This window comes from Gallus gallus, chromosome 15, assembly GCF_016699485.2.
Source record: "Gallus gallus isolate bGalGal1 chromosome 15, bGalGal1.mat.broiler.GRCg7b, whole genome shotgun sequence".
NCBI classification, from domain to species: Eukaryota; Metazoa; Chordata; class Aves; order Galliformes; family Phasianidae; genus Gallus; species Gallus gallus.
The window spans coordinates 9764672-9792565 of NC_052546.1; the positions used below are offsets into that span (position 1 = coordinate 9764672).

At 54.1% G+C, this 27894-nt stretch overlaps 1 non-coding gene across 2 annotated transcripts; it reads right to left on the bottom strand.

The window, feature by feature from the left end:
• Positions 1-159: 159 nt before the first annotated feature.
• SRRM4 lies at positions 160-27687 on the bottom strand. Of its 2 annotated transcripts, XR_006931586.1 has the most exons (14): positions 27587-27687; positions 23188-23341; positions 20788-22698; positions 18552-18671; positions 18288-18405; positions 17512-17690; positions 16556-16673; positions 15868-16467; positions 12932-13029; positions 10936-11059; positions 9111-10574; positions 5786-6214; positions 4837-4989; positions 160-2028 (listed from the first exon to the last, which is right to left on the bottom strand). It is a non-coding gene; the product is annotated as a serine/arginine repetitive matrix 4 (transcript). The 2 variants fall into 2 exon arrangements; XR_006931587.1 differs by having other exon boundaries at positions 4837-6214.
• Between the last annotated feature and the right edge of the window lie 207 nt (positions 27688-27894).

Consider the following 27894-nt stretch of genomic DNA (forward strand, 5'->3'; position numbering starts at 1 on the left):
GGCTGTCCCCCTGCCGTTGCTGCAGGACGCACACAGCCTCCCATGCCCCATAGCTCCCTCTGCACGAAGGCATCACCACTTCATCTCCAAAACCCCTCTTCCCCAGGCACCTCCTCAAAGCGTTTGCAAGTAACAAATAAATAATCAGCGACAGCAAGCTGGCTGCACCAGAACATTTATTTCATATAATGCACCATTTATTTTCAATTATCGTGGTGCTTTCCCCTCTCCCTCCCCATGCACTTGGCAGGTCGCTGGTGGAAAGTTTGCAGAGTTGCAGAACGTCCTCATACGAGATGCACCATGGTACAGGGAGGGATGGCAGCAGGGTGGGAAGGACGGACGGACACCTCAGAGCCATGGGAGCTCTTGGGTTGGGCTGTGGTTTCCAAGCTGGTGACAAAAGCACCAATCCCACCCCACAGCTCCTCACGGCCAAGGGACCTCCACACTTCCCATGCCCTTGGGTGGGGATGGGCTGCTGCGCTGCCTTACACCTGTGCTCCCACCAGCTCTGTTATTCCCACCTCTGTCTCAGCCACAGCCATTTAAAGCTCTCTGACATACCATGAAGGATTTTCCAGTGGGGTTCAGAGATGAAGATTTGTATTGAGAAGCCCAAATTTATTGGATTAATGCTGTGGACCAAAACCACGGCCGCTTAACAATTGGAGGATCTGTATTTTACAGCAATGTAACTAATAAGGCCATTAATACAAACTGGGCTCGCTCCTGACATTTATATAGCTGTAAATCTCTCTCAGCACTGGAATTATTTATGCCATCCCAGGCACTCGAGCAGCGCTGTCGTCCTTTATCAGGCTGAAAGATTTAAGCCAAGAGACAATGATGCTAAGTGTAATGAAAGGGAGCACGAGCAAAGCGAGGACGGCGCTGGCGCAGCAGGAGCAGGGCCATGACCTGACCAGAGCATGCCAGGAGCAAATGCAATCCCTGCTCTTGGGCATTGGGGGGCAGCTCCCCATTTCCAGCAGCCATAAGGTCAGGGCACCTGCAGCCCAGGTGCTTAAGGTCAAGCTCTTTAGGATGCATCTGTGCCTCAGGTCTGTCTGTCTCTTTCTGAGCAAGGAAAACTTGGAGAGAGAGAGAGAAGCAAATAAATCTGTACAGAGCAAGGAGGCTTAAAAACCCAAAAAGCAGCCCCAAGCAGCACAGGAAACTGTAAACAGTGAGAGGAGAGGGTGTGGGTGGTGGGAGCAGAGAGCAGCCTGCCAGCCCTCCGTGTGCACTAATTATTTCTGGCATTATCTGCACCGACAGATAAGGTTTTCATTAATAAACTCGAAGAGGAGCAGGGGGCGTGGGGGGAAGGGAGAAGCAGCAGCAGCTGAGAGCTGCAAATTGGCCACAACCAGCAGCAAAATGCAATCAGGTGCAGGGAGCAGCGAGGGGCCCAGCAGCAGTGGTGGCAGCAGAGGGGACATGGGGGACTGTAATTAGCAGCAGTCCTTTCTCTGCTCACTGCCTCCTAATTCACCGCACGTTGGGAAAGAAATCGTCAGTAATCTTTCATAGCAGGGCCTTATTAAGCCCACTATCTGCAGTTATTTAATTGGACGAGATAAAGGCAGGGCAGCCCGGGATGCAGGGCAAGGGAGGTGCATCACTGCACCGCCACCGTGCTCCTGCAACAAGCATGCAGGCAGATGTGCACGCACGGGGTGATGGGCTGCAGGGATGCTCAAGCCACGGATTTTAACTGATCTTGTGCAGGTTGTGACAACACAAAGGAGAGAAAGAGGAACCCCAGATCCTGCTCACAGCATTGGGGCTGGGAGCCAAAGGGCAGGATGATGCAGGATGGGGCCAGCGCTGTGCATTCGGACAGGCTCACGGGAGGCAGCAGGATGGACGGATGGGGTCACAAAGCCACAGCAATTAGCAGGAGCAGGCTGGTCCCCTCTCGGCCTTGGTTTCCATGGCAACGGGGTGGTTCAGCACATTTCTCCATGCACAACCTCACCACAAAGGTCGGGGCAGCGTGGCAGAGGAAGATGTCCGGTCCCGCTGAAACAGAATACCATGGCAAATCATTAAAACATGCACAAAAGAGTGCAACCTTCCCCAAAAAGCTCAATCCTGAAGGTGCCTCCACCCCAAACAGCCACCTCAGGGTGCACACGCCAGGCTCAGCAGCAGCCCCTTGTTCTATTTGCCATTGCTCACAGCCAGCAGGAGTGGCATTTCCACCAGGCTCACCACCCTCCTGGTTCCATGTCGCTGCTCTGATTGCAGCAGGGAGGACACAGCATCCCAAACACAATGATGTGCAGCTCTCCTGCAAGCCCTTTGCTCTCCAAGGTGCAGAGCCCCAGGGTCTCTGGCAAACCGCATCCGCAGTGGGAATGGAGAGAGATTGAGAAGGGGAAGGAGAGGATTGCTGGCTGCTTTGATGCTCTCCTTAAACCGTGGGCTTTGCAAAAGACCTGAGAGCTGCACACAGGTGAAAGGACAGTATTTCCTGAGGCAGAGCAAGGTGCCATCCTGGTAAATACTTCATTAGGGGTCAAACTGCTAGCACAGGGAGTTCTACCTGCAGAGCTTTATCGTCTGTTTGAAAAAGCAGCAGCTTATCAGAAAGGATTTCCTTCTGCCTGAAACCAGGAGTGAGTCTGCATCCATATCAGCTGTTTAAAACCAGCACAAGCTGATGGATGCCCTCGTGCTGCCCAAGCAGAGCCAGCTCAGGGACCAGGGCAGCTTGGGCCCCTCGCTCAGTGGGCAGGAGGTGCAGAGACGACAGGTGTTCTCCCAGCCTTACAGGAGTCTTCCAGGTGCCCATCAGCTTGGAGAGCCAGAGGAGAGGGGATGCCAGCCAGGGACCTGCATCTCACAGGGAAAAAGGCTGAGACCGAGCTTCACCTCTTTGAAAGGTAAGATGGAAACTCCTCGTGGAACTGAAGCTTTCCTGAGCAAAGTTAGCAAAGACAAATCTATTCACAGGCAGAAGTCTCCTAAGAGGAGTTCGGAGCAGCGGCAGAAGAGAGGCTTTGGGCAGCTGGAAGAGACATTCTCCTGGGATGGGAGCTTGGGATGGAGAGGTACCAACAACCTTACAGCAGCACCTCCTTTCTCACACCTGATGTCACTCACTGAGGAGCTGAGCAATAAGAACTCCCTTTTCCAGACGCTGGTAACGGCAGCGACCTGTCCTGCTTGGTTGTAACGAGCTCCACAATCCCTACAGACCCACACAGCTGAAGAACACTTCAGTCCCCCAAAACGGAGCTGAGCTGCAAGAAAGCAAATAGGATCCATCCCGGCTAATTATTTGTTGTTAATTGTCAAATAAAAAGATGGATTGATGAAAGGAGTTGGTAAGCAGAACGACAGCGCGAGTGTACTTGAAGGCAAGAGCTGTAACGGGATCCGAGAGCAGGGCTTGTCGTAATCCACGGGCTGTTAATTATCTAAACACCGGTCCCTCGGAGCTGCATGAGTGAGGATTAATTAGCTTTTGAAATAATAGCTAAATTGATACCGGGAAGGAGTTGGGGTTCCAAAATAATGGCTGAAAATTAGCCAGCTTGCTTCTCCGCTTCTCTCTGCCGTGCTCAGAAGGACATTTGTCTCTGTTGTTTTTCCAGAAAAGGGCCATTAATCACAGCGGCAGATGGCCCTTCCCAGACCTGTCGTGCTGCAGAGAGACAAAAGGAAGGCGGAGGAGAAGGAGGAAGCAATCACCTACAAGCGTTGGGAGAAAGAAATCCTCAGAACCAGCGAGGAGCAGCAACGGAGAGCGTCCTGCAGGAGAGCTGGATCTGCCCAGGGTAACTGCTGGAGATGCAGGACACCCCCTGTGACAGGCAGGTGCCTACAGGACAGGGTCTGACCGTCTCCAAAACAAGTTTCCAGCATCCCCAGCCCACCCCACCATGCCCACATCCCTCAGTGCCACATCCCCGTGGCTGTGGAGCACCTGCAGGGACGGTGACCCCAGCGCTCCCTGGGCAGCTGTGCCACCGCATCACCCATCTTTTGGAGAAGAAACTTCTCCTTGTGTGCTCTGCCCATCCTCCTGCCAACGGGAGGCACACAGCCTTTCCCTCCCCTCTGTCCCAGGCCTCTCCGTGAGCGTTTTCGGGGCACCCTGGGAAATCAGCTCGGTGTGGCAGCAGGGAGGGAGCAGCCAGCCGAAGGCTGCAGCATTAATCACAGCAGCCTCCCCGCACGGAGCCCGTTGTCTTCAAAGAGTGTCTGCTCCATAAAGTACGCACAGCTGACACGTGTGAAACCCTTCACAGCACTTACTGATGTACGTTACCTTGGCTTTTACAGCGTAATAAATAACGGGGGAGAGGCGGACACCCGTCCCCTAATGAGCTACGGCAGCAAGGAGGGGATGACTGTTTGGCTGGGGGGAAAGCCCCCTCGTCCAACACCTTCCAGAGCCACAGGGAACCCACAGACCCCCCACGAGCGCGTGCCCTGCACAGCAGTGACCCAAAGGAGGGCAGCTGACACTCAGCTCTGCTCTCACTCCGCACCGCTTCTCTGCAGGATCAAACCTCGGTGGTTTGGTATGCTACACAGGAGGCTTAAGCAGAGCTCAGAGGAAAGATCCTATTAGATAAGAGTGAGCACAGCAGGCCCGTAGCTGAGGGAAGCCACTCCATCTCCGGGAGGCTCGGTTTATCAGCACAGGGCTCAGACACACTGAGAACCCACCGCAGTGTCAGCAGCGAGCAGCAAACATCTCATTAGTTACAGCGGGGCTCCCGCTGCTCTGCCAGCCAGCGCTGGGCCTGCTCAGAATGGGGAGCAGAGTTCCCTCCTGGAAGCAAATCAAAGGCAGCACGGAGGGGGGTAGCACACCTTGCTGCTGCCGGTGCAGCGCCGTCCTCCTGCTGTTCCTGGCCTCACTCCACTGCCATGCCTTAGCTGGATTAATTGCTCACACCACGGGCAAGAGAAGTCAAGTGGATGTCGTCTCCTTGGCCGTTACTCTGATTTTTCATCCTTCGCTTGCTGTGAATAAAGCAGTGAGAGTGAAAGCGGCAGCCCCCAGCCCAGCCCAGGCTGCGGTGCACAGTCAGCTGCACAGCATCCATCCTCAGCAGCCACGGCAGGGCAGGCAGCACCGCTTTGCCCTTCATCGTCCAGCAAGCACTGATTTATCCCCAGGTAGGCGCTGAGAAGTGGTGTGGTTTGCGAGCATCCCTTCAGCAAACCAGAGCCCGGCGGTGCTCCCTTCTCCTGCAGAGGAACCCGGAGCGATTCCTGCTTTTGGGTGCCCCCACCAGGGACAGAAGCCATGGCTCTTTGAGCCCTCAGATTTCTTCCAGTCCAAGCCCAGGTTAGCTGGGCTTCCCAGCCCACTGAGTGCTGCGTGGAGAGCGCCTCCCTGATTGCCTTCTAGCTTCCTCCCTAGCCCTGGGGAGGAAGGTGATTTTTCATTCCTTCTTAAAAGGTGATTAAATGCTGCGTTTGTAAAAACACTTCATTCTGGGGAACAAATTACGTAAAACACGCTCAGTGGGATCTAATACAAACTGATACCATCAGCTAGCAATAGGGGCTCCGCTGCCAGGATTTGCTTTCCAGGGGCAATGCTGAGCTGCCTGGACAACCCTGCTCCAGCCCAGGGTCTCACAGCCTCCCGGTGACCCTGAGGCCTACAGCATGCATGGAAGGAGCCAGCTGCCTGCAGGCATCTCTCTGCCAGGCCACATCCCTGCTGGGTGCCCCTTGGCCAGCAGGCAGCGAGGGATAGGCCATTCTGAACAAGGCAGGGCTGCTGCACAGCTCCATCAGTCTAGCGTACCTGGATCTCTTGATGCTGCTTATTTCTACCACTCATGCTTGTTTCTCCTGAGCTCTTCCGTTGCTATTCACCGTGCTGAGGCACTCGCAGGCACAGAGAAGAGCAGCTGGATGGGGTTTCTTTACCCATCACTGGGTTTCAAGGCAGCTCCAGGGGACGCATGAGCTGCCACCGGCCTCGGCCAGTGTGCACCCAGCAAGAGACAAAGCTGAGTGGACACAGCTTCCCGTGCCCCGCATCACTAATGATAGGAAACGATGCCGCTTCCCCGAGGACAGGCCACTTGTCAGGGCAGGTGGCTGCAGCAGAGAGGAAAGGAGCTCTGACTTCTTCTGGCCAGGCTCAAGGATGCTCCAGGGGAAAGCAGTGCGGGAGGCAGCGTGCTGGATTGAGAGAGAAAGCAGTCAGGAGCCCGTCTTGGATCCGTCGCTGATGAAAAAGGAAGAGAAGAGAAATCAAGATTTCCTGCCCCCAATTTGCTGACTCAGTAATGACTCAAGGGTCTAAATTTAGCTACTGAAGTGCTCAGCAGCAGGGCGAGCGGCTGCTGGCCTCTCCTTAACCTTATTACAAGACCTTTCAAGCAAACCTTTCCCCAGCTCAGAAGGGATTCTGCTCACGCTCCAAGGGGACTGGATGCCACCTTTGAAAGCTGGAAGAAAGCAGATGTACGTACATAGGTACACACACAGCTTCCCGGTGCCAACGCAAGACCTGGGAGTGGAGAGAAGCACTCGAGAGCATCATGCTTGTTGAGTCACCATAGCAACAGGGAGTTTTTAAAAGCAATTAGGTGTGGGTTCATCTGCTCTGCTCAGAAGGATGGCAGAGCGCTGCCTCTCCTCCCTGCAGCTCCTGCACACGGGGCTCCTATGGCAGAGGCAGGCACGATAGCTCCGGCTGCACGGCCACGGGCAGACCTGGAGCTGCTCTGTGAGTCAGCCGGCTGCTGGCACACAGCTCAGCCTGGTCCAGGGAAAGATATAGCTGTGACCCAGGCCTATTTGTCCAGCCAAGACACAATGAGGTGGAGTCAAATGCTTCCCAACCGTACAAAAGTGTGAATTCCTAACAGCATTGATAGCATCTCCTGCGTGGCAGCTCGAGCCGTCCGCAAGCTAAGCCGATTCCATGCTTTCATAAGACCCATTTCCACGAGGTCAATCATTACATAACCCCACAAAAAGAAAAACCTCCATCGACCATATTCCACGGAGCTGGTGGGCAGCTGAGCTGTGCTGCCCGGAGCTCAGGACCTGGGCACAGGCAATGGGGGTGACCCAGAGCCCCTGCACTGCCCAGTGCTGCAGGAATGGAAGCAGATCCATGCACATCACGTGGGAATGGCATCAGCCCCATCAGATTACAAAAACATGCACTCCACTCTCCCAATTCCTATATTCCTATAGCTAAGAGCTTTTGGACTCTTCCCTCCTCCCCCCCAATCCCAATATGCTATCATTCAGTTCCTCCTCCTCACTGCTAGAAATTCCCATGCAGTTTCTCATCACATCTTTTCACCTCCCTTCAAAATCCCTATCTTTTCAAGGCTCTGTATTGGATGAGCTGCTGTTGAGCCGTTGATTTCCAGCTCCCCCCCCCCTCTCCCCCCTTCCATTTTGCACTTATTTTTCTGCACTGCCTGCTCGCAGAGGCTGTTCTGCCACCAACAGCTTCTTGGCCATCTGATGGAGCAATCCTCACCCCTATATCTGAGTGTTTGCTCAGGGCTGACCCGGCCCACCTATGCCCTGTGACTCACACTGGCTGGGGACGTTTCCCTTTGAATCAAGGAGCTTCCAGGAGACCCGAGAGCTGCAAAGCATGGGGTGTTTGGTGCCCACGCCGTGCTTCAGCATCAATCTCCCCTCTTTATGAACCAGAGATAGGATTTAGCATTTACCCAAAGCGCACAGCTTGGGATTGCATGCGTTTGAAGCTGGAGCAGATTTCACTTTGCTCTGGCAACCAGACACGTTCCACACTCATTCTCCAAGGGAGAGATGGTGTAATGCTCATGTGACAGAGGGAGAGCAGCAAGATGCAGCTGGGAAGGCTGGGACGAGGCACAGCCTCACTGCCCCTGCGTGCAGCAACCTCAGGCCCATCTCAGGGACTGCTGAACTGCAAAGCCAGGGAGCAAACAGGTGCCCCTGTGGAGCTGGGGGGCAACCAGTGCGTGGGGGGCAACCAGTGCGTGGGGCTCCCGCCGTGCCAGCACTGTGAGTCAGCTGTGATGCAGCCTTCCCAGCCACCCCGCTGCAGCACAGAGCTGCAAGCAGAAAGAAGGGAACCTCGTGCAGCAAAAGCACACAGGGTGGGAGCCTCACTCAATGCTTTCTGCCCGACCATTTGCCTGCAGGGCTGCAGAGGCCGAGTTTCTGCAGCTCCCACCTGGGCTGGCTCGTTTTTAGGTTGAGAGGGGTGAGTAAGGTATATCTGCAGAGGGGAGATAAGGTAATCGGGCACCTCGAATGCCTGGGATCGCATTAAAGCAAGGCTGGCTGGTGAGATCCTATCGCTGCACAGAAATATCTGCTACTTTATCCTCGTCTGGAACATGAACCAAAACAAATCAGGAGACCAGCACAGTGGGTTTGGGCTCGCTGGCACAGCACGGTGGGCAGGGAGGAGGGGAAGCATTGCCTTGGCAGAGCCTGCACAGCTGAGACAGCAACACAGGAGGATGCTGCCGCAGCGACGGGGAGCAAGGGTGTCCATGTAGGAAGGAGAGACACCTTGTGAAGGGCAGGAGAAGGGCCTGCATCCAGGCTCGCATACCCAAGGACACTGGGAAGGGTGCACAGCCCAAAGAGCACCTGATAAATCAGCTAGCTCTCACCTGGCTCGTGGGAGCGGCTCCAGGAGTGACCCCCTGTGTGACACCACAGCCCAATCTGATTGCTAACACAGGGAGCAGAGCCCATCCCTAACATTTCCCACCCTGGGCTGACCCCTGGGGAGGGGCACAGCTGCTCAGCTCCCACCTCCCCGCTCCGGCTGTGGCAGAGGGAACCAAACAGCAGGCGTGAGCTGGCTGCCAGCCTGCTCTGTGAGGAGCAGATGAAAGGCTCCTTTTCTCCTCCACCTGGAGCACACAGCCAGCCTGGTTCACGTGCATCTGCAGGAGCCAAGGATACTGGGAGCAGGCTCACCTGGTACAGCTGGGCCGTGGCTGATAGCGGGACCTCTCACCGCTTCCCAGTGTTCGCAGGTAATTGCATGCAGCTCCCCTCCTTGCCCTCCTGCAGAGCTGTTCACCCAAGCTGGCAAGCTGGGAGGCAAGCAGAAAAAGCTTGCTGCTCTCAGGAAGCACGAATCTTACCTCTGCCGGCGGTCGTGGCTTCAAAATACAGTGAATGTCCTTCAAGGAGGAGGGACCTCATGCTGTGCCCAGTAAACCAGTCACGGCAGCTGCACGGAGTCAGGGCTCATCCCTGCCAAAGCCAGGAACAACGTGCATGCAAACAAAGCTCAGGTTTCCAGCTCCTTTCGTTCTGCCCAAGACACATGCCCTGACTTATTTCCAAAGCCATCATGTGAAGCTTGTTTCTCCTGGGAGAGCACGAGGTGAGCAGGAGCACTGGGAGCGATGCCTGCCAATAAACACCATCCAGGGCTGCAGTGGCTGAGGGGAGAGGATCCAGGTCTGCAGGCTTCTTTCTGCCAGAGCAGATCCCGCTTTGGCTTCTTCAGAAGCATTTGGGAAGGAGGCTTTGCAGGCTAAAAAAGCACAACAGGCCAAGGATTGGAGCAGGGAGCAGCCAGCACAAGGACCATCCCAACCTGTAGGGAGCTCAGAACTGCACGTCGCTTCAGGAACGGGGACTGACAGCTGCTAAGAGTTCATTGAGAGCAGCAATATTTGGAGAAGTGAGCAAGTGTGGGGAGACAAGGCATGGGCATAGCAAAGCAAGAAAGCTTGACGTCTCCTCTCCACCCTCTAAACACCACACCTGGTTGCTCACAGTGCTGGAGGGATCGCAGCCCAGCCCTAGCAGGGCAAGCAAGCCTCCAACGCAGTGCAAATACAGATGGTGGAAAACATAATGCATCAAAGCAGCCGGCAAAACATGCTATCATCTGGCACTTAGCAGTGATTGCTGTCTCTGGTTCCCCACTGAGGATGATGGCCCACACACTGCCAGGGCAGCTCCAAGACATCAAATGCACGTTGGTCAACACACCTTAGGAAGAAGCCTGAGATAGTACGTTGTGCTTCTCAGGATGGGATGATTACCCAGGGCAAGAGCCTCACTTAAAGCAGAGCTGCTGTTTCTGGACTCCACAGTTCCCTGCTCAGAGTTAGTTCAGGAAACCTTCAGCTAACACACAGAGAGGATGTTACTGCCTATTACCTGCAGCTGAAGATATTCCACCTGACTTATCCAGGGCAAATAAGGCTTGTCAAGAGCAACACGCTCATTGAATTGCTGTATTGGTCAGTCTGCATTGACAGCGTTGTGTTATGAGAGGTAATCAAAATACTGCTGGAGAACTAACGTGTAACAGCTCCACTCGAGCTGATGGCAAAAGGAGGCCAAGCGCTGACAAGCCAGCCTCATCTACAGCAAGCAAGAACAGGGACTGACATACAGCTTAGACCACGTATTCATTAACACAATGGAGGAATGAATAAAAGTTCAAGGGGTGAAGGAAGAAAGCTGTTTCCCTTGTAATTTATGAACATCCAGAACGTGACGCTCTTGGCCTTGATATCACCAGGTAGATGGCATGGCAGAGGGCGGTGCACCCTTTGCACCTGGACATTAGCTGGCCTGCGCTGGCTCTGACAAAGGAGAGACAGCAGAAATTAGATAAAATCCTGGGAAGAAGCACACCAAAGCTGCCAGGTGAGGCTCTCAGCACAGAGCTGAGCAGGTCTGGGAGCTGCAGGTACCGCTCAGCCCCAGGCAGCTCTGGGATTCCCTGGACAGACCCCAGGGCAAGCTCCAGCGACCCAGCTAATGACTTGTATGGGATTACTCTGCAAATGCTGGCTCACAATAAATGACTGTGCTTTGGGGAAACCTTTCTGAACCAGCTGTATTGCGCAGATGTCCTCAGGAGTAAAAGTGCTTAGCAAGATCAGCATGAACCTGGCACTAGAGGCTGCCTGGGAAAACAAGGCCCCAGCTGGTAACACTAACCTTGAGGAAGAGGAGACCCCAGGAAGGAGCATGGGGCCATCACCCCATTCTGAGTCTATTCAGCAGCTCTAAGAAGGGTGCACAGATGAGCCACGGGTCTCCCTCTGGTCAACGGGAAAGCAACCTGCAGGAAAGTCCTATTTCAGTGAACTCCGAGAAAGAGGATCTCTCATCCTTCATGCCTGACTGCCTTCCTGGAGCAGCGTTTTCCTGGGTTAGCAAATACCACCAACCCCAACCTCTGCAGGCAGATGGCTTTTTGCCTTATAGCAGCCCGCTAATAGGAAAGCAGTGGGGGACAGATGCTCCTGCCTTCCCACGTTAAGCCAGAGCAGCAGCTCCGAGCTGGCAGCAGCACTTGCTCACATCAGTGCCCGAAAGCCACGGAAGGCAGCAGGAGGTGTGGGGTAAGCACCGACACGCAGGCACCATGCACAGAGCCAGCTGGAGCCTGCTCAGAGGCGATGCTCCCAGGACCCTCCGTGCCCCTCCAGCAACCCAGAGCCTTCCAAGCACCAGCTGTACCTCATACCCACGCGTGCTTCTATGCTTCAGCTAGCAGAATAAATACAAAGCAGCAAGCAGCAGCAAACATCTTCCTCTTGACTGCTGCCGAGGGAAAACGCTCTTCATTTCAGCCCCTCTGCTGCTAATGTGAGGGCTAAGAGTTAAGCTGGCAGCTGTCCTTGCTGGGTGGAAAGGAGCAGTGCAGTCCTAACAGAGCTCCTGGCTGGTGGAGGAAGTGCAGACCTATTTAAAGGAGTCAGAGCCCTTTTCATCTGCCTTCTTCGAAAGGGAAAGAGCCCACGTGAATATATCTAACCAGAGCTAGAGCTTTGAACCCCTACAGGAAAGCCCTATTCACCTCTTTCAGCCAATTGCCCAGCATGGCAAGAGCTGTTTCTCTGGCAATGGCAACGTTGGCTCATTGCTGTTTGAAGTCTTTCATCCCACAGACAGCAAAGCCTCCCTGGTCCCACATACCCCAAAAGGGCAAGCATGCAACTCACAGCGCCCAGCAGCGCCTGTGGGACCCCTCCTCCTGCCTATAGAGGAAGGGGCCCAGTCCCCACTTCTGACAGCAGCACACCAACTGGTAAATAGCCACCCAGCCCCCACTTTGTCCCATGGTAAGGCTAATTTCCAACAGCAGCATCTCCCTGCAGAAGCAGTCCTGGGGTGGGGAGATGGGAAGGCTGCTAGAGACAGAAATGGGGACCAACAGCCCCGGGGGAGCTAAGGGGGATGCCGTCCAGAAGGGAGGAGAGCTCACAGCTGTCCTTGCAGTGAGTGAGGGCAGGGATACAGGCAGGAGCAGTGCTTTAAGTCAGGCAGTGCTACGGCTGTGTACTTTTGGCTAAGCTGGTGAGAGAAGCAGTTTGTCAGGAGACAGAAGAGGCATTCGCGTGACAGATACTTGCAAGGTTTTCTGCTGTCGTTCTTTCTGCTTTGGTTTTGTTTTGCTTTGAAGTAATTGCTACACCTCCGAAAAAACAACTGCCTCATCACGCCGTGATCTTCCCCTCAAGAAATCCTCGATGTTGGCTGTTTCCACCCGGCTCTGCAGAGCCCTCCACGCCTTACAGAGACGAAGTGGGGAGGATCGTGGCACGGCACTGCCCTCTTTGGGTAAAACCACCCACTGATCTCCACCACGTTGTGCACACAGCTTGTCCTTTTCTCGCGTCCTGCTGGACGTGAGCAGCTCTGCATTCCCCTTGCAGGAAGGGTGGCCAGGAGATGCTGTTCTCCAATCCCAACCCCAAACCCATCTGCCATCCAGAGCCACTGCCATGCTGCTCTCGTAAGGCTCTGCTCCCCAGTGGGATGCCTGGTAAATTGCAGAGCTGCCTTCATTTTCCCCCTCTGGATGAAAAAGGCTTAGTTAAATGACTGCAAAAACGCAGGGTGGGAAGAACATCCTGGAGCAGCACGGAAACCAAGAGTGGAGGATGGAAAGGAGAACAGCAGGTGATGTGGTTGCTGCAGATCCTACCTTCACACGACCACGCAGACGAGGATGCATTAACAGTGGTAGGCAACTGTAAATCCAGCACGTCCTTATCTGGAAACACAGGGTTTCTCCAGATACCCCTGAAAGAGGAAAAAACCAGAGGAGATCACTGAAAGAATTCCCTTAGGACCTGAAGAAGAGATCCGTACACCTCCCACACATAAGCATGCAGCACATGGAGGAGGTGGCACTGCTGCAGTTGGTGCCCGGCTCTGCTGCACCGGTCCCAAACCACCAGCAGGAACAACTGGGTTGGTAAAGGGAGCAGCCATTCGGCAGCATCTCCTCTGGGTAAAAGGAAGAGGTCGGCATCCTGCCCAAACTGGGAGCTCATGGGTGTAATATAGGACCCCTTTACAGCGCTGTGTGTGTGAGCACGGTGTGAGCGCATGCATCCACATCCATATAGGATGCAGAACAAAGCCCCTGCCATTCCAGTCCGACTTCCAGGCAGATGATAATAATAGTTCAGCCACGTTCAGCTCCAGCACCACTCAGCAGCAGGTCTCACCAGGCTTTACAAAGGGACAGCCACGTGCCTTTGAGCCGTGCTCGGGTAGAGCCTATTTGTGGGCTCTTTGTCAGCACACCGCCCTGCTGTAAGCCATCACCTCTGAGGTTAATTAGACAAAATGCTTCAGCGAGGCCACGGGAGGAGCAAGGTTTCCTTTTCTCCACGTTAAGCCCTTTTACCAACACTTCAATAGATGCTGACATCGCTGCGCTCTGCCACGCTACCCATCGCACCGCTGGTGATAACAGCAGCTCCATTGCTGGGGATGAGGGACAAGCAAACAAGAGAGAAAGCAATAAGAGCAGAACATGGTTAGAAATCATCGGCTACAGCAGCAGCTCCGGAAGACACAACTGTGCTCATCCCCACTGCAATCAACCCAGCACAGCATCATAGCCAGCACAGTGCTCCGTGAGCTCCGCAGGGCTGGGGATGGCTGGGAGCTCCAGGAGCGCGGTGAGGAAAGGACGGCGCTCTCACTTTACCACAACACGACCAGCCGTTCCCAAAAACAGCTTGGCTTCCACGTCCCTGAACCTTGCAGGTGTTTGTTTAACAGTCTGCATAAATTGAGGCTAATCGCAGCTCCGCCAGCTGCCGAGGAGCCCAGCAGCCTGGAGGACGCGGCCCCGTTATCTCAGTGCGAGCTGAGCGAGCTGCTCCCGAGGGGGACAGCTGATCCGCTCGGCCCTAAGGGAGCAGCCGACCTCTCACACCCGCAGCCTCAGCGGGGGGAAGCGGAGGACGGAGGCTGAATGGGATTAGTGCCGAGATGGGGGGTGAGGAGCCGCTCGCTGCTGCTGCTGCCAGGGACACATCTCCGCTGTCCCCTTTGCGCTGAGGGCTGGGCTGGAGGCCACGGCCGGTCTCTGTAGGTCTGCTATGTACATAAAGGCATGAATAATAGATCTAACAAGCCAACAAAAGCACTTTATCTCAAGCGTGCTTCTGTCAGAAAGCCAGGCTTCTCCAGCACGTGGGATGGTTTCCAGACAGTGCCTTTTCCTAAGAGCACGGGGGGTTTCCTGGCTTTGCTGCACCCTCCCTGACTTCGCTCGCAGGGAGTGAACACAGGGCAGGGCTTGGCCACAACAGACCCCCCCTGAATGCCTTTGGCTCACCTCACAGACCTGGCAGGATGGGGCAGCATCCCCTGAGCCAGCTCCATGTGCCACCTGCAGCCCCAGCAGAGCCCGCACGTGGAGAGCACAGCCACCCGCATGAACAGATGGTTGGCTTCCCTTCACCTTAAATAAGGAGCAAGGGCACTTCCTTCCATCCTGAAGCAGGGGTCATCTGTATCACTGAAAGCTGCTTCCCCATCCGTCCGTATGCCCAGCAGCAGAAAAGCTGGAGGAAGGGACTCGTGCTCTCGTGCAGCTCCCCAGCAGTTGGGCAGTGCTCCTGCTCCTGGCCAGCCTGCCTTCCCTGAGGGCCGCCAGGGTTAGTGTGCTGTGCAGTGACTGCAGGGACTCTCTAAGGCATGGGCTGTCCCCTCCCCCTTTGCTTTACGGAAATACATAAGGTCTTGACACGAGCAGAGGAAATTACATTCCTTTATCACGGCAGTGCGTGGCCCTGGCTAAGGGCAGGAAGAAGAACACGAGCAACACACCCAGAATACAATTCTCCTCTCAACAGTGGAGGTCAGCATTGAAAAAGCCAGCAGCTCCTTCGCCCCTCAGCTCTCTGTTTCATTTGCATTTCAATTTCTGGAGCTGCTGAACATCGGCCCCACAAAGGCCAGGCGATGCTCCGGGCTGGATTCTTGCTCCACAGGGCAGGCACAGAGAGAAGCCATCCCTCACAACCCAGTCCCCATGTCAGGAGGCACCACCAGATGCACCAGGAGGGAAGGCAGGAGCATTCTGGCATGCTCAGCCTGGGCACAAGCAGGTCATGTTTCTCTGCCAATACCTGGACCAGAGCAATGCCTCCTCTCTCCCATTCCCAACAGGCAGGCAGCGGTCCAAATTCAGTTTTTAGGCAATTGGAAAGCCAGGGCTCCCACCCACACCGCTCCTTCCTCGGCTGCCAGCAAGCTCCCAGAAATTAGGCTGAATCTCCCTCCAGTACAGAGTTCTCTGCAGCATCAGAGCAAGGCCCCAGCAAGGGCCTGGGTAACAAATGGCCCAGCAGCATGCCAGATGGCCAAGAAATCCAGCCTGAACACCCACCCGTTCCTGGGAGCGCTGAATGCTGCCTCTGCCTACAGACAGGCACGATAGATCAAGCTCAACTGGAGGAGATGGTGAAATCCACTGTTTAGAACAACTGCTTATTAGCAGCCTGGGCTTGGCATGGGAGACCACAGCAGGGCCAGCCCTGCCTGAAAGGCTGCAGCAGCTCCTCCAGCCTCACCAGGGCAAGGATCCCATCACAGGTCCTGTGCAGACTCACTCACCCTGAGCCCGGTGCAAGAGGATCAGCAGCAGCTCCACTGTGCCCTTTCCAAGCCGTCCTTGGGAAGCATAAGGTGCAGCTAAAGCTTTGATACTGGATGAGAGACTTTTTTTGGCCACCAATCAGTCTCTGATTTCTTTCCCTAAAAGAGCCATCTGGGACGTTGTCCTGAAGATGCAGCTGGTCCAGAAGGCAAGAGACAGTGCATCAGTACTGCAGGAAACAGGCAAAGCAAGCAGGCTGTTAGAGGAAGGAGTGCTTCTCCATCCACAAATGCAGGAAGCTGCTCTCGTCTCCTCACCACTTCCCAGCCTCAGCAGACATGGGCTGTCAGAAATGAGATAAAATAGGACAGGGGATCGCAGCAGTTGAAATCTCTCCTGTGTTTGTCTGGATACCCTCCAAGAACTCATCCGAGACGCTGACAGCTGAGGGCTGAGGATTACAGTGTGAGCGGGGACAGCTCTGCTGCACAGCCCACCTCACCCTGGAGGAGCTGGCATCTCAAAGGTACATGGAACAGCGTGCTTTGGAGGAATTGGACAGGGCTCAGCATGTCAGAGCTTCGGTACAGCATCTCTGCAGCTCAGAGCAACAGCTCCTGCCAGAGAAAAAAAAAAATAGCCATGAGCCATCGTGCTGCAAAGATTCCATCCCCTCTGCTGGCAGCTCGAAGGACAAGCACGTACTGCCTCGTTTTCTTCTGGCCCCATTGATTTTCTGCAGCTCCATCTCCAGGAGCACACACTGCAGTTTGTTTGGCCTTGCAGGAATGCTGGGGCAGGATGAGGATGCCTACAGATCGTGCTGGGGGCAGAGAGACAGCAAAAGGTATCACAGGACAGCTGGGTTAAGACAGAAGAGGGAACAGGCACAGCCAGGCTCATTCCCACAGCCCAGGACAAGGACTGCTTTGTGCAAAACCAGAGGTCAGTCAGCTCCTAGGTAAGCTCCTCATGTTCCCACCCCAGAGCCAGCTCTGCCCACCTGGCAGCCACCTTCATGTGCTCTCAGCTGTATCAAATCCAAGGCTGGAAAGCAAACTGTGGCAATTATCGGTGCTTGCCGCTGCAAATGGGAACGTTCTGTAAGCAAATTACATCCTGGAAATTAATAGACGTTGCCTTAATTGAGGCTTAGCATCTTAAATTTGCCAAAAAAAAAAGGAATTCTTACAAGTCAACAAAAAGAGAAGGGAGGAAAGGCAATGAGTTGGCTGCAGAGCCCCGGTGCAGAGCTCGCAGTAGGCACAGCACCCGAGCAGACTCAGCCCTGCCTCTCTCAGGTTGCTCTGCTCCAAAACGAGGATCTGTACATCCCAGGGTCAAACTAATTTCTCCTGCCAGCGCAGCAGCAGTATTGTAAATGACTTTTAAATATCAAACCCACACTTGAGAGCATCAAAGTCAAAGCACAACACGCATCAGGGATGATAAAAAAAAGAAATCAGATAGCGTTAGCACAGCCTGGGCCTCAGCACATCAGCCAGAGATGGCTTTGGCATGCGGCATTTGCAGGGGATGAAGCTCAGCATTCCTCACTTCCAGACAGCTGCCAGAGTGCCTCACTACCCCCGTGAGAAGCAGCTCCAAGCTGATCCCCTGGGATTCTGCAGAGCCTGTGCTGTGCCACGCTGGGGGCTCACCCTGCAGCGGAGGGTCCGTGGCGTGCTGCAGATCACACGTTCTCAGCAGACTCTTCTGCCACTGTACTGGCAGCACGTCCCAGCAATAGGCTTCCTCCTGCCAAGCCTGTGCTCCATCCAGCCTCCAGACAATCTGTCCCCATGGAGGGAGCAATGTGCTGTCCAGAGCTTTTCCTTGCCTAGAACAAGCATGGACTCATGCCCAACGAGAAGCAAGTCTGGACACATACTGCTACACGATGGTGGTATTTCCATCTTCTCCAGGTTACTCCCAGACATGCTGGGTACCCCAAGTGACTCCACCTCCCAGCCTGTTAGCAGGAGACGGGCAACAAGAGCACCTTCCACACCTCCAGCCTGCTGCAGCTTCTGCCCCCAGCCCTCACCCTCCCCCATGCAGCACAGACACACGCGGGCACACACTGACAGCAGCACACAGACAGCATTGCTGTGGAGTCCCAGCTCCACACAGGTGCTCCTAGAGGGTTAAATCGATAATCCTCCCTTCCTCTACCCACATCATTAACACATCCAGGTAAGCAGGAAAGCACAGCCCCCTGACACAAAGCGCTGTTTTCTCTCTTTGCTAACTCCTGGGGGGACTGGTGTGTAGAAACCTTTAATGAATTTGACATAACTCCTAGCGCAGAACAGCTCTACTATTTGATACAAGGTTTAATTTGATTTCTCACTTGAATAGCTGAGACATCCTTGATATGCTTCCTTCAGCCTCCCCCCACACAGCCCTGCTGCATGCAATTAGTGCTGAGAGTCACCTGCATTTCAGCATCCCTCCTCCTTGGCTCCACTCCGCTCCTACTGCCAACATCCTCCCCTCCCATCCAGGTGAGCATCTCCACCTCTGGTCTTTGGGAAGGGTTTTCCACGTCATTCCTTTAAGCAGTGGGAAAACTGAGGTCAACCAGCGGCAGCGGTTGGAGCTCAGATGTGGCACGCAGGGGACAACAAAGTCTCCCAGCTTAGGTTATACCAGTCAGCTCTGCAGGAGAGCAACCATGGGAGGTAGGAATCCTTCCTACCTTCAGCTGCGGTATTCCTCCACAGAAACAGCTTCATTTCAGCAAGCCTTGCATCCTCTACACTGCACTTGAAGAACAGCAAAGCTACAGCGCTCCGAAAACCAGGAACACACACAGCTCCTGTGAAAATGAGAAGTGAGGATGGAAATCCGGTGGAGTTTCGTCCATTTTAACGTCTTCAGGTTTTTCTGGTGTCTGTTCATAGGTCAGGCTGCAACTTCAGCCTTCAGACCACAGACCCACAGACCCAGGTTCACCATCAGGACGAGAGGACCCACAGCCTCCCAGGAGCCAGCAGAGCAACGGAGCCCCACTCCATGGCCAGACACAGGTAAAGGTCCCCCCCCCCCCCGAGACATGTCAGACCACGACCTGTGCTTCTGCCTGGCTCAACCTCCCCTGCGAGCCAGCACAAATAATACTGGCTTGATTGAACCTGTTCACTTCCCCAGGCTCTGATGCACAACAGTCAATTTCAAAATCTTAAAGCCAACCATTAGGGAGCCGAAGATGTATTCGCAGGCATTAAAGCCACAGAGCGAGGAGCAAACAGACACCTTTGATTGAGAAATCAATGCCCAGGTTTTACAACATTTCACACTAAGCAGCAGCAGAGGAGAGTCCTGCAGGCGCCTCATCCCTCCAGGGCAAGGCAGGAGAAGCCAGCAGGAGGAGGAGCGAGAATGTGATGCTTCCAGAAGTCTCAGCAAAGCTAGAACACCCACCCAAGCGTTCCCCTGCGCCTGGCCTGCCCAGGGTACGGCCCCAACACAGCAGGCTGAGGTCACCAGGAGTGATGCCCACCCAGCACAGCACAGTGCCTGTCTGCCGAGCAGCCCTGCATGCGAGAGGTTGGCCTGGAATGGAAAAGAAAAAGAAAGCCAGACTCCATTGATGGAGATGGCGGAGGGAAGGAGCAAGCCATGAAGGAAAGAGGAGGAAGAATCCCTGCACCCAACAGCGGCGTTAGGAGCAAGAGAGACACGCTGACAAATTGAAACAGACCGCTGGCACCCCTGGCGTTTTTAAAAGCTTTCTTCCTCTCAGCTTTCTTCTCCTTTGTACGCTGAAAGCCCATCTTCAAAAGCAATCACAGTGCCTCCAGAGGGAAAAATACCCCAGCACAAGGCAGACTTCCCTTTAGGCAATGTGAATCTGTTACCTGAGTAAAAAGGCTTTTATCTCAAAACCATTCATTTCCAGAGCACTTGACCCAAAAGGAAGTCTCCTTTATTTCTATAAAAGTCACTTTCTTCCCCCCAAAGTCTCGTGGTCTCAAAAGGGAGCTCTTATGCAGCTTTCTGCTCCCACCACTGCCCGCAGAAGGCAGAGAGCAGCCCATATCCAGGAGCTGCATGGCCCCCGGCAGCCCCCTCCTGCCTGGAGATGGTGGCAGAGGTGAGGGCTTTCATCCCACTGCTCCTGTCCTTTAGCAAGAGCTAACGCAGCCGCTGCAGTTGTTAGCAATCAGCCAGCTCCCCCCTGTAAGCTTTAAGTAAGAAGCAAGCTCTTTCCCAGAAGGAAGCCACGGGCAAGGCTGTAGCTACAGCAGCTGGGTGATTTTGAACAGCTCAGCATTGCCACCAGATAGAAATTAGCTTGTGCAGGCAACGGGGGCAGAGCTGGAGGAGACGGGTTCAGCTCGGAGAGCCGGGGCGGTCTGTCACAGCTCCACAAGCTGCCCGCTCTGATCTGCACCTCCAGGAGCGCGTGGGGGCTGCACAGACGGCCCCTTGCAGCGTTCGTGCCTGAAACGGAGGGGAAAAACTGGTAGTAGGGATTTGGCAGGGGGAAGGAGAAACCATGCCTGTCAGAGGCAGCACACAGCATCGCAGCTGGCCTGGTGGGATGAGCTGCCAGCTCCCACAGCAGCCAGCTCCGTGCTGCTCCTGGTGAGGATTGGAAGCAAGGCACCCACGTGCCAAGCGCAGCACCGCGGCCACGGGCTGCTGCCCAGCATTGACTGGGGGAGGGAGGCAGCACCCATCTCTCACCAAGGGCACCACATTCCAGAAGATCTTGCCTACGGGGACACGGATCAGAAATGCAGCCTTGCACTCAGTCACATCCTAACCTGTCAAGTCGCCGTTTCAGCGCTGATGCTTGCATTGCTTGGTGCCCAGCCCCAGGGCAGGGAACAGACAAAAAATCAAAAGCACAGAATGAATATTTCTACTCCTCCGAAATGGGGACAACTTGAACCCCGTAGCCCCAAAGCACTGAAAACAACACGTACCCCAGTACTGCTCGCGTGGCATCTCTTCACTCCATGGTTTTTAAGCAGCCGTGGGTGTTCTGAGAACCTGGAACGTGGCTATTGAGTGCAAGCTCTGCACAGCTGCTGAGGGATGTGGTTTGCACCCTGGGCTCGGCCATCCTGGAAGGAGCAGGTTTACCAGGCAGGACTGGCAGCAGAGATAATGGCATCGGTGATGTTTCCTTACGCTGAACTGCTCACCGTGCACTGAAAGGTGACAGTCAGCATAAGCTACCTACAAAATTTTATTGAACAAATGCAGAGTGCTTCAGTTTATACAGTCTGTCTCTGCAGAAACATTAAAACCTAACGGCAGGGCAGCAATGGAGCAAACAGGAGGAGCCAGGATACCTGAACTGCCTTCCCAGACTGGATGCAGTGTGCTGGAAGCACCCCATGTAGGGCGTGAGAGGGCAGCACAGACACCTGAGCACATCTCTCAATAGATAGAGCAGCTGTAGCACCACCAGCTGATACCTCTGGCTGCCAAGGCTCAGCATCCCACTGGCAGCCCACCAGCATCCCAGGGCAGGCTTAGAGCAACTCACTGCAGTGCTATGCTGCAGGGGAGGGCAGCGCACAGCCCCACAGTGCTGTGTGAAGCAAACCACGTTTATCCCTTCCTGCTGGCACAGCCATGCAGAAACACAGCTCACGCTCCCCCTCCCTCATGCCACTCCCCACTAGCAGGTAACTTTCATCAGCAACTCAATCCCACTGCATAGGAACCAGCGGGACATAGAAGGAGCCAAGTTGCTGCCAGGCAGGAGCCCATCCAGGCTTGCAGGGTTTGCACCTGCCTCTGCCACTGCCCTGCCTTAGTTTCTCCCCTGAAGAGCAGGTACAAGCATTTTACCTGCCCAAGGCATCCCACCTTCAATACTTTGACAGCAGCACAGAGAACCAAAATGCTCAAAGGCAGAGGTGATTGGGTGATCTGTTTGGCTGGCTGCTAGCTATTTCAAGTTGGGCTGATTTCTGCTCGACTTCAGCAGCATTTTCAGGGGCTTTTTTGTTGTTCCAGGCTCTCTATTTCCCCCCGATGACCATCTCGCCAGCCTCTCTTCTTTGTACACCCCAAGGAAAAGGCGATTAAAATCTCTAAGAAAAGATTTCCAAAGCTCTCAGAGATTAAAAGGTCCTATTAGACCGCCTTTTAGGATAGCAGTGGAGGCAGGGAGAGGAAAGTTTCAGACAGACGAGCACTATAGTGGAAAAATTGATCTATTAAAGCAGCGGATGCTATCAGGGACGTGACTGATTTCCTACAAACCGGTACAGCCAGACACATTTCCTCTACAGCAGATCTGTCCTCAGCGTGGCAGCTCTCCCCTCTACCTGGCTGCATGGCAGCAGCCCGGCTCGACAGCTCTAATGGGGCGATTCAGTTTATTGACCTATTAGCTGCCACCTGCTTGGGACACAGCCACGGCAGATTTGCCATTGTGTAAGCAGCAGCCGGCATAAAACCCTAAATAAATTTTCAGAGGCTGTGAGCAGTGTAATTAATCACACTGTCTATCAAAAGGCAAGAGCAGCAGGGCAGTGGGCAGGGGAACACAGAAGGCAAGGCTGTACAAGGGGGGCATCGGGGCCCCCTCCTGCTGTCTGCCCTTACCCTGTGCTGCCAGATGAGGCACAAGCCAAGAATTAAGGCCACGCTGAAGCTGGAGTCTAGGTCAAAGCCCGTTTCACTGCTCACCCACTACTTGAACCTGAGCCATCTGCCACGACATGCTTCATTTCTGCACAGGCTTGATGAGGAAATAAGCAGCGTTCACAGCCAGCATTTGCAAAGTTTTTAAGTTAGGAGCGCTTCAATCTGTTTCCTACCATGCTGAACTCGTGTCTTCTCTCCTCCTCAGGACCTCCGAGTCTGGCACAGACCGGCTAGCGGAGCGAGAGCAGAACAGAGATGTCAAAGAAACAGAAGGAAGAGATTTAAACAGCCCGAACTTGGTTCCTTCCAGCTTGCTTGGCAAACACATAGAGCCCGGATCCTCCTCGCTGCCATCTCTCCTTCCCTGCTTCCCTGCCAATGCACCCATTTGGGATGCTGCTTCTGCCGCCCACCCAGTGACCACATTGCTCCACTAAGGCACAGAAAGAAGTCAGGTGATTGCTTAGGAGAAATATATACACACACACACAAAGATGTATGTATATGTAAGAGGCCTCAAACTTTAAACTCAAAGGAGTTTAGGACATGGCACACCTCTGCTTCAAGATCAAGTTGCCTGGCAGCAAGGCCCTCTCTAGGCAGCCTTCCCCCACATTTATCAGCAGAAGCACACAGAGGAGCTCGCCCCTGAGAGCAAATCTTCACACGATCTCCACCTTCAAAAGCCATCAGGGACTCCTGGAGATGCTTCAACTCACCGCGATCCGAGCAGAGGCAAGGAGCCAGCAGGACCTTTCTGAAGGCAGCTGACAGACAGACAGAACCCTCTGCTTCTCCCCCTTTGCATCTCCTTCAACCAAGCAGGGTCATCAGCACAGAGGCACCGTGCAGGCAGAGGGGCACAGCCCCGACCTGAAAAGACAGACACAAGAAAACCTTTCATTTCCCTGCCGTTGAACCAGAGCCAGACGAGGCTACAGCACACATCTCAGGGCTGTGAGGCATCTCAAGTGCTCAGCCAAGCCCTGAGCTCGGAGCACAGCCCATCCCAGGGCCGGGCCTCCCCTTCCAGCCTGCTGCTGGGCTCCCTCCGGGTTGCTGGCATCCCTCCTGCTCCAAGCGGATGCTGCTCCTGTAAGCAACAGTGCTGAGTGAAAACCCTCCTGAAAGGGAGGAAAAAAAAAACCACCATCTATCCCAGCCTTCGAGCCGCGCTATTAATATTTCATCTTTCTTTTTTCTGCCAGAAGAAAGTAAGTTCCTCCTGCCAGCTGGGCTGCCATCTCACCACCACGTATCTGTGGCTCAGCCCTGGCTGCCAGCCCCTCCACACAGATGGCAAATGCAAGGCTCATATCCCCTCCACACAACCCCTTCTGCATCCCTGGGCGGCGGCAGCAGAGCCAGCAGCACGAGGCACGGAGAGGCGGGCAGGGCTGGGCTGAGCACCCTGCGAAGCAAAGCTGAAGGCTGATCCAAGGATGGCAATGCAATCTTGCATTGGAACCTGCATTGCATCCACCCAGATGGTCCAGCGGCTCACACCGCCCGTCCCTGGCTGCTGCAGCTGGAAGACATCAGTCAGTTGCTACCATCACAAAGCCAGCCGCCATCCCACCCCCACGCAAGCCATCCATCAGGCATCATCTGTGTCAAGCGAGTTGTTTTTTTCAGTTTAAACTTAATGCCTGTAAAGTATTTTGCCTTTAAATTATTCTGCAGACTCAGTCAGTTAAACAGTGCTTCCCAGTCTAGACAGAACAATCTTGTTGTCAGTGAAACAGATTCACCCTGACATCCCCGTGGCACGTGGTGATGTGGTTGCTATTTTGGAAGAAAGAAGACAGCTAAAAGCTCTTTCTCTTACGGCTCTGAAACGTGATTCCTGTCCACTCAGCTTCAAACAAACACCTCCATAAATGATCCCGTGCCTTTGGTTTGATGGCTCTGTCGGGCACTGCACGGGTGGAGGAAGGGGGAATGGCTCTGCCTGCTCCCATACACAGACCTGCCTGATTCCCCCTGGCCATGGGGCGAGCTTTGGGTCATTGGTTTGGAGGTACTGCTTGAGAGAGACGTTAAACCACGCCACAATTCATGCTGCAGATCAGCTTTGCCCCACGTCTCCATCAGCGCACGGGGGACTGCAAATGCTTCGGCTCCTTTATAATTAAAAGCCTCTCCTCCCCCCCGTGAAAAATCTGCACAGAGGAAAAGGTGAAGCAGACAAAGCATCTGACAGCACTTCATGTCTAGTCAGGCTGGAGCCCGCAGAGCTTTAAGAGTGAAACAGCCTGATCAAACCAGAAATCATATTTTCCCCTTTTGCACCGTCAGTGACAGATCCTTGATGTCTGCAGGCAGCAGCAACAAATACCATTTGGGGATCTTTTCATCTCCTTTTGCAGTAACACAGCGACCTGCCCCCCCCAGCACAGCGCTGGGCTTTTTCCAGCCTGGCCTCTAAGCCTGCAAACGCACTCCCCCAGCTGGGAGCACAGCCCTTTTGCTACAGGGGATGCAGGAAGGTGCTGCAAGGGGAAGGGAATCTGAGTGCACCAATGGGCCCCTCTACAGGGTAGCAAAGGGACCTTTTAGCTGCTTTCATGCCTCAAAAAAAACTACAAACCTCCAGGAGCTGCCCCATTCTGGATGTATCACATACCTTTACATCTTGCAATAAACCACCTGCAAATGTTCTGCTCCACAGAAGGTGCACTCAGCTCCAAATACCCAAGCAGAAGAATGCCTCCGTGCATCCCAATAGGAAAAAACAGAACTTGGGAAGCAAGGAGGACTTACAGAATCACAGAATCACCAAGGTTGGAAAAGACTCATAGGATCACCCAGTCCAACCATCTACCCATCACCAATAGTTCTCATTAAACCATATCCCTCAGTACAACATCCAAACGTTCCTTGAACTTGCTTTTTCTTTTTGCACAGCACTGCCAGACAGCAGCAGAACGGTAAGTGCTGCACCAGAGAGCTGCCTTAGGACTGCCTGACCGCGTCCCCAGCACCACCAGCACACACACCAGCAGCCAGAGCCCCTCCAGCCATTGCACGTGGTGCCACAGATGGCCCAGGGAGACGAAGCAAAGCAGAGAAGGATGCACGACTCCAATAGACCAGCTGTGTGAATCACAGCCATGCACTGGCGGCTCTGCTGGTACCAACAGAACAGCAGGAGGCAAGAAGAGGGAGCAGCATGGAGGTACCACCTCATACTGTATCAGCTCTCAGTGAGCACAAAACCCAATGCTTCCAGCTGGCTTGAGAGCATTGCCCAGCAAAGTCCACCTCTGAACCTGATGCTGCTCTGCGCCTTTCAAGTAACCCAGATGTAACCTCTCTGCTGGCTCTTTGCCCCACTTTTAATGACCCTTCTATTAGAGCAATGGGAACCCAGCAGCCTGATCCTGCTGTGCAGTCCCAAGTTCAGCCACCTATCAGCTTCCCTGGGAGTAGCCACAGCTCCGTGCTCCCTCCATCTGTGCCTGTAACAGCCCAGCCCCACACCCAGATGCACAATAAATGCACACACAGGGGCAGGCAACACAATCCTCCAGGGATGGAGAGCATAAATGCACGGGCAGAACTGGGGCTGGGGGAGGTAAGTGCTGAAAAATGGATGCACACAGCACCTCATTATCACACTCATAAAAGCCCAGAAACTAAGAAGGCCTCGTTTCTCTTTGCTCTGGACCATACATACAATAACAGACCAGCTGATAACCCAGGATTTGGGCTACGCCAACAGCACAGCTCTGCTCAGGTGCACTGCCAAGAACAGCTCGGTGCATCACCCTGGATTTCCCCATGCTGCAGTGATCAGCTCGGGTCTCCTTCAACACACACACACACACCTCAGCTCAGTCCTGCAGTGGACAACAGGTGCTCAGGATTGAGGCTGGATTGAAGGAGCAATTGCTATCCCCCCGCCCTGGGCCAAAAGCTCCCCATGGAACCAACAAGCTGGGATAGTGGCTTGGGAGCAGGGCAGGAGGCACAGAGCACCCTGCATCAGCACCGAGGGCACTGAACATTACAGCTCTGCATCTCTATTTCATTCCTCATGACTCTTGTGTTGAAAGAGTTTGATGACTTCCAAGAAATAGCAAGCTGAGAAGCTTTTAAAACTACCGAACTGCCTTTTTAAGATGCACGTAGCTAATCCAGTCTTAAAACTAATGATTTAATTTACCTTAGGAGAAGCATGCCAGCATAAATGAGCATCTCCCAGTAGTATAGCAGAAGCATGTTTTATCTGGAGATTATGTTGATTAAATCATCAAGTGCCATAATCTTCTCTCTTCCTATTTCAAATAAGGGGGGGGGGGGGGAGTGGGGGAAAGCCCTAAAAATACAGATACAGCCTTCTGAGGCACAGCAGGGAGCTGCACAGCCATCTCTAAGCACTCTCCTTGCTCAGCAGAGCATGCAGGCAGGGCTCCCCACGCTGGAAGGAGCTGCTCTAGCTGCTATCAAGTGGGAAATGAATTCACTTGTTTGGGACTGGAGAGATGCCAGGAGGTGCAGGCTGGAGGAGCTTAGAGGTAGCACGGTTACAGGAGACACACAGAGCTGCTGTTTGAAGCTGCTGCATCACCTGCTGACAGAAGGAGAGGATGGGTTTTCAGGCCACAGATACACCATGTTTGGATGCACAAGGTATTTAAGCCTCCAGAGCTGCTTCAGGGCATCTCATCAGCTCTGCATCCCTCCGCCCCGCTCCTCGAGCAGTCACTCCTTCATCCCCCAGTCCTTGGACACAACACACAGTAGGTTGTCCTTCCGCACAGGGCTGCACGGCTCGCTGGGAGAGGCTGACGTCCTCAGCCCAGCTGTACAGCTCCCTTCACCCACCCTACAAATCTGCCTTCCTGACCAGGCTTTCACTCTGCAAACATAACTGAAGTCAGATTGAAGTCCTCGAGGCTGTAAGTCCCCTCACAGGATACAAGTCACGCAAGCTGCAAACTCAAGTGGCTTAGATACAGGGAGACAATGCCTTAGCAGAGGGAAAAAAGCCAGAAGCCTGCTTTAAACTCCTTCCTCCCAGCTCTCATCTCCTCATTACTGCTTGTTCCTCCTCCTTGCTCAGCGCTGAAGTAGGGAACAAACCACCCACCCCGACGAATCAACAAGACCCACCTTGACACTCAGCCACCACCTGCAGACGGTGGGTTTTCAGACAAAGCCTTCTTCCTTTGGGACTCAATTGCAAACGCTTCCCTGCAGCTCTCTGCCACGTCATCACGCTCGGGCACTTCACCTGGAACAGCTTTGTCTGCTGGCTGTTTGGATTGCACGCAGAGTGCTCCGGAGCCCTTGGGCAGGGCACTTCAGAAACAGAACACCTTTTATTTAAAGCCAATTCAAAACCCGCAGCAGCGAGCTTGAAAGCTTCCCTGGAGAATGACAGAGGATCTTGTTAAGCTCACGGCAGCAGAGAAGGGGTC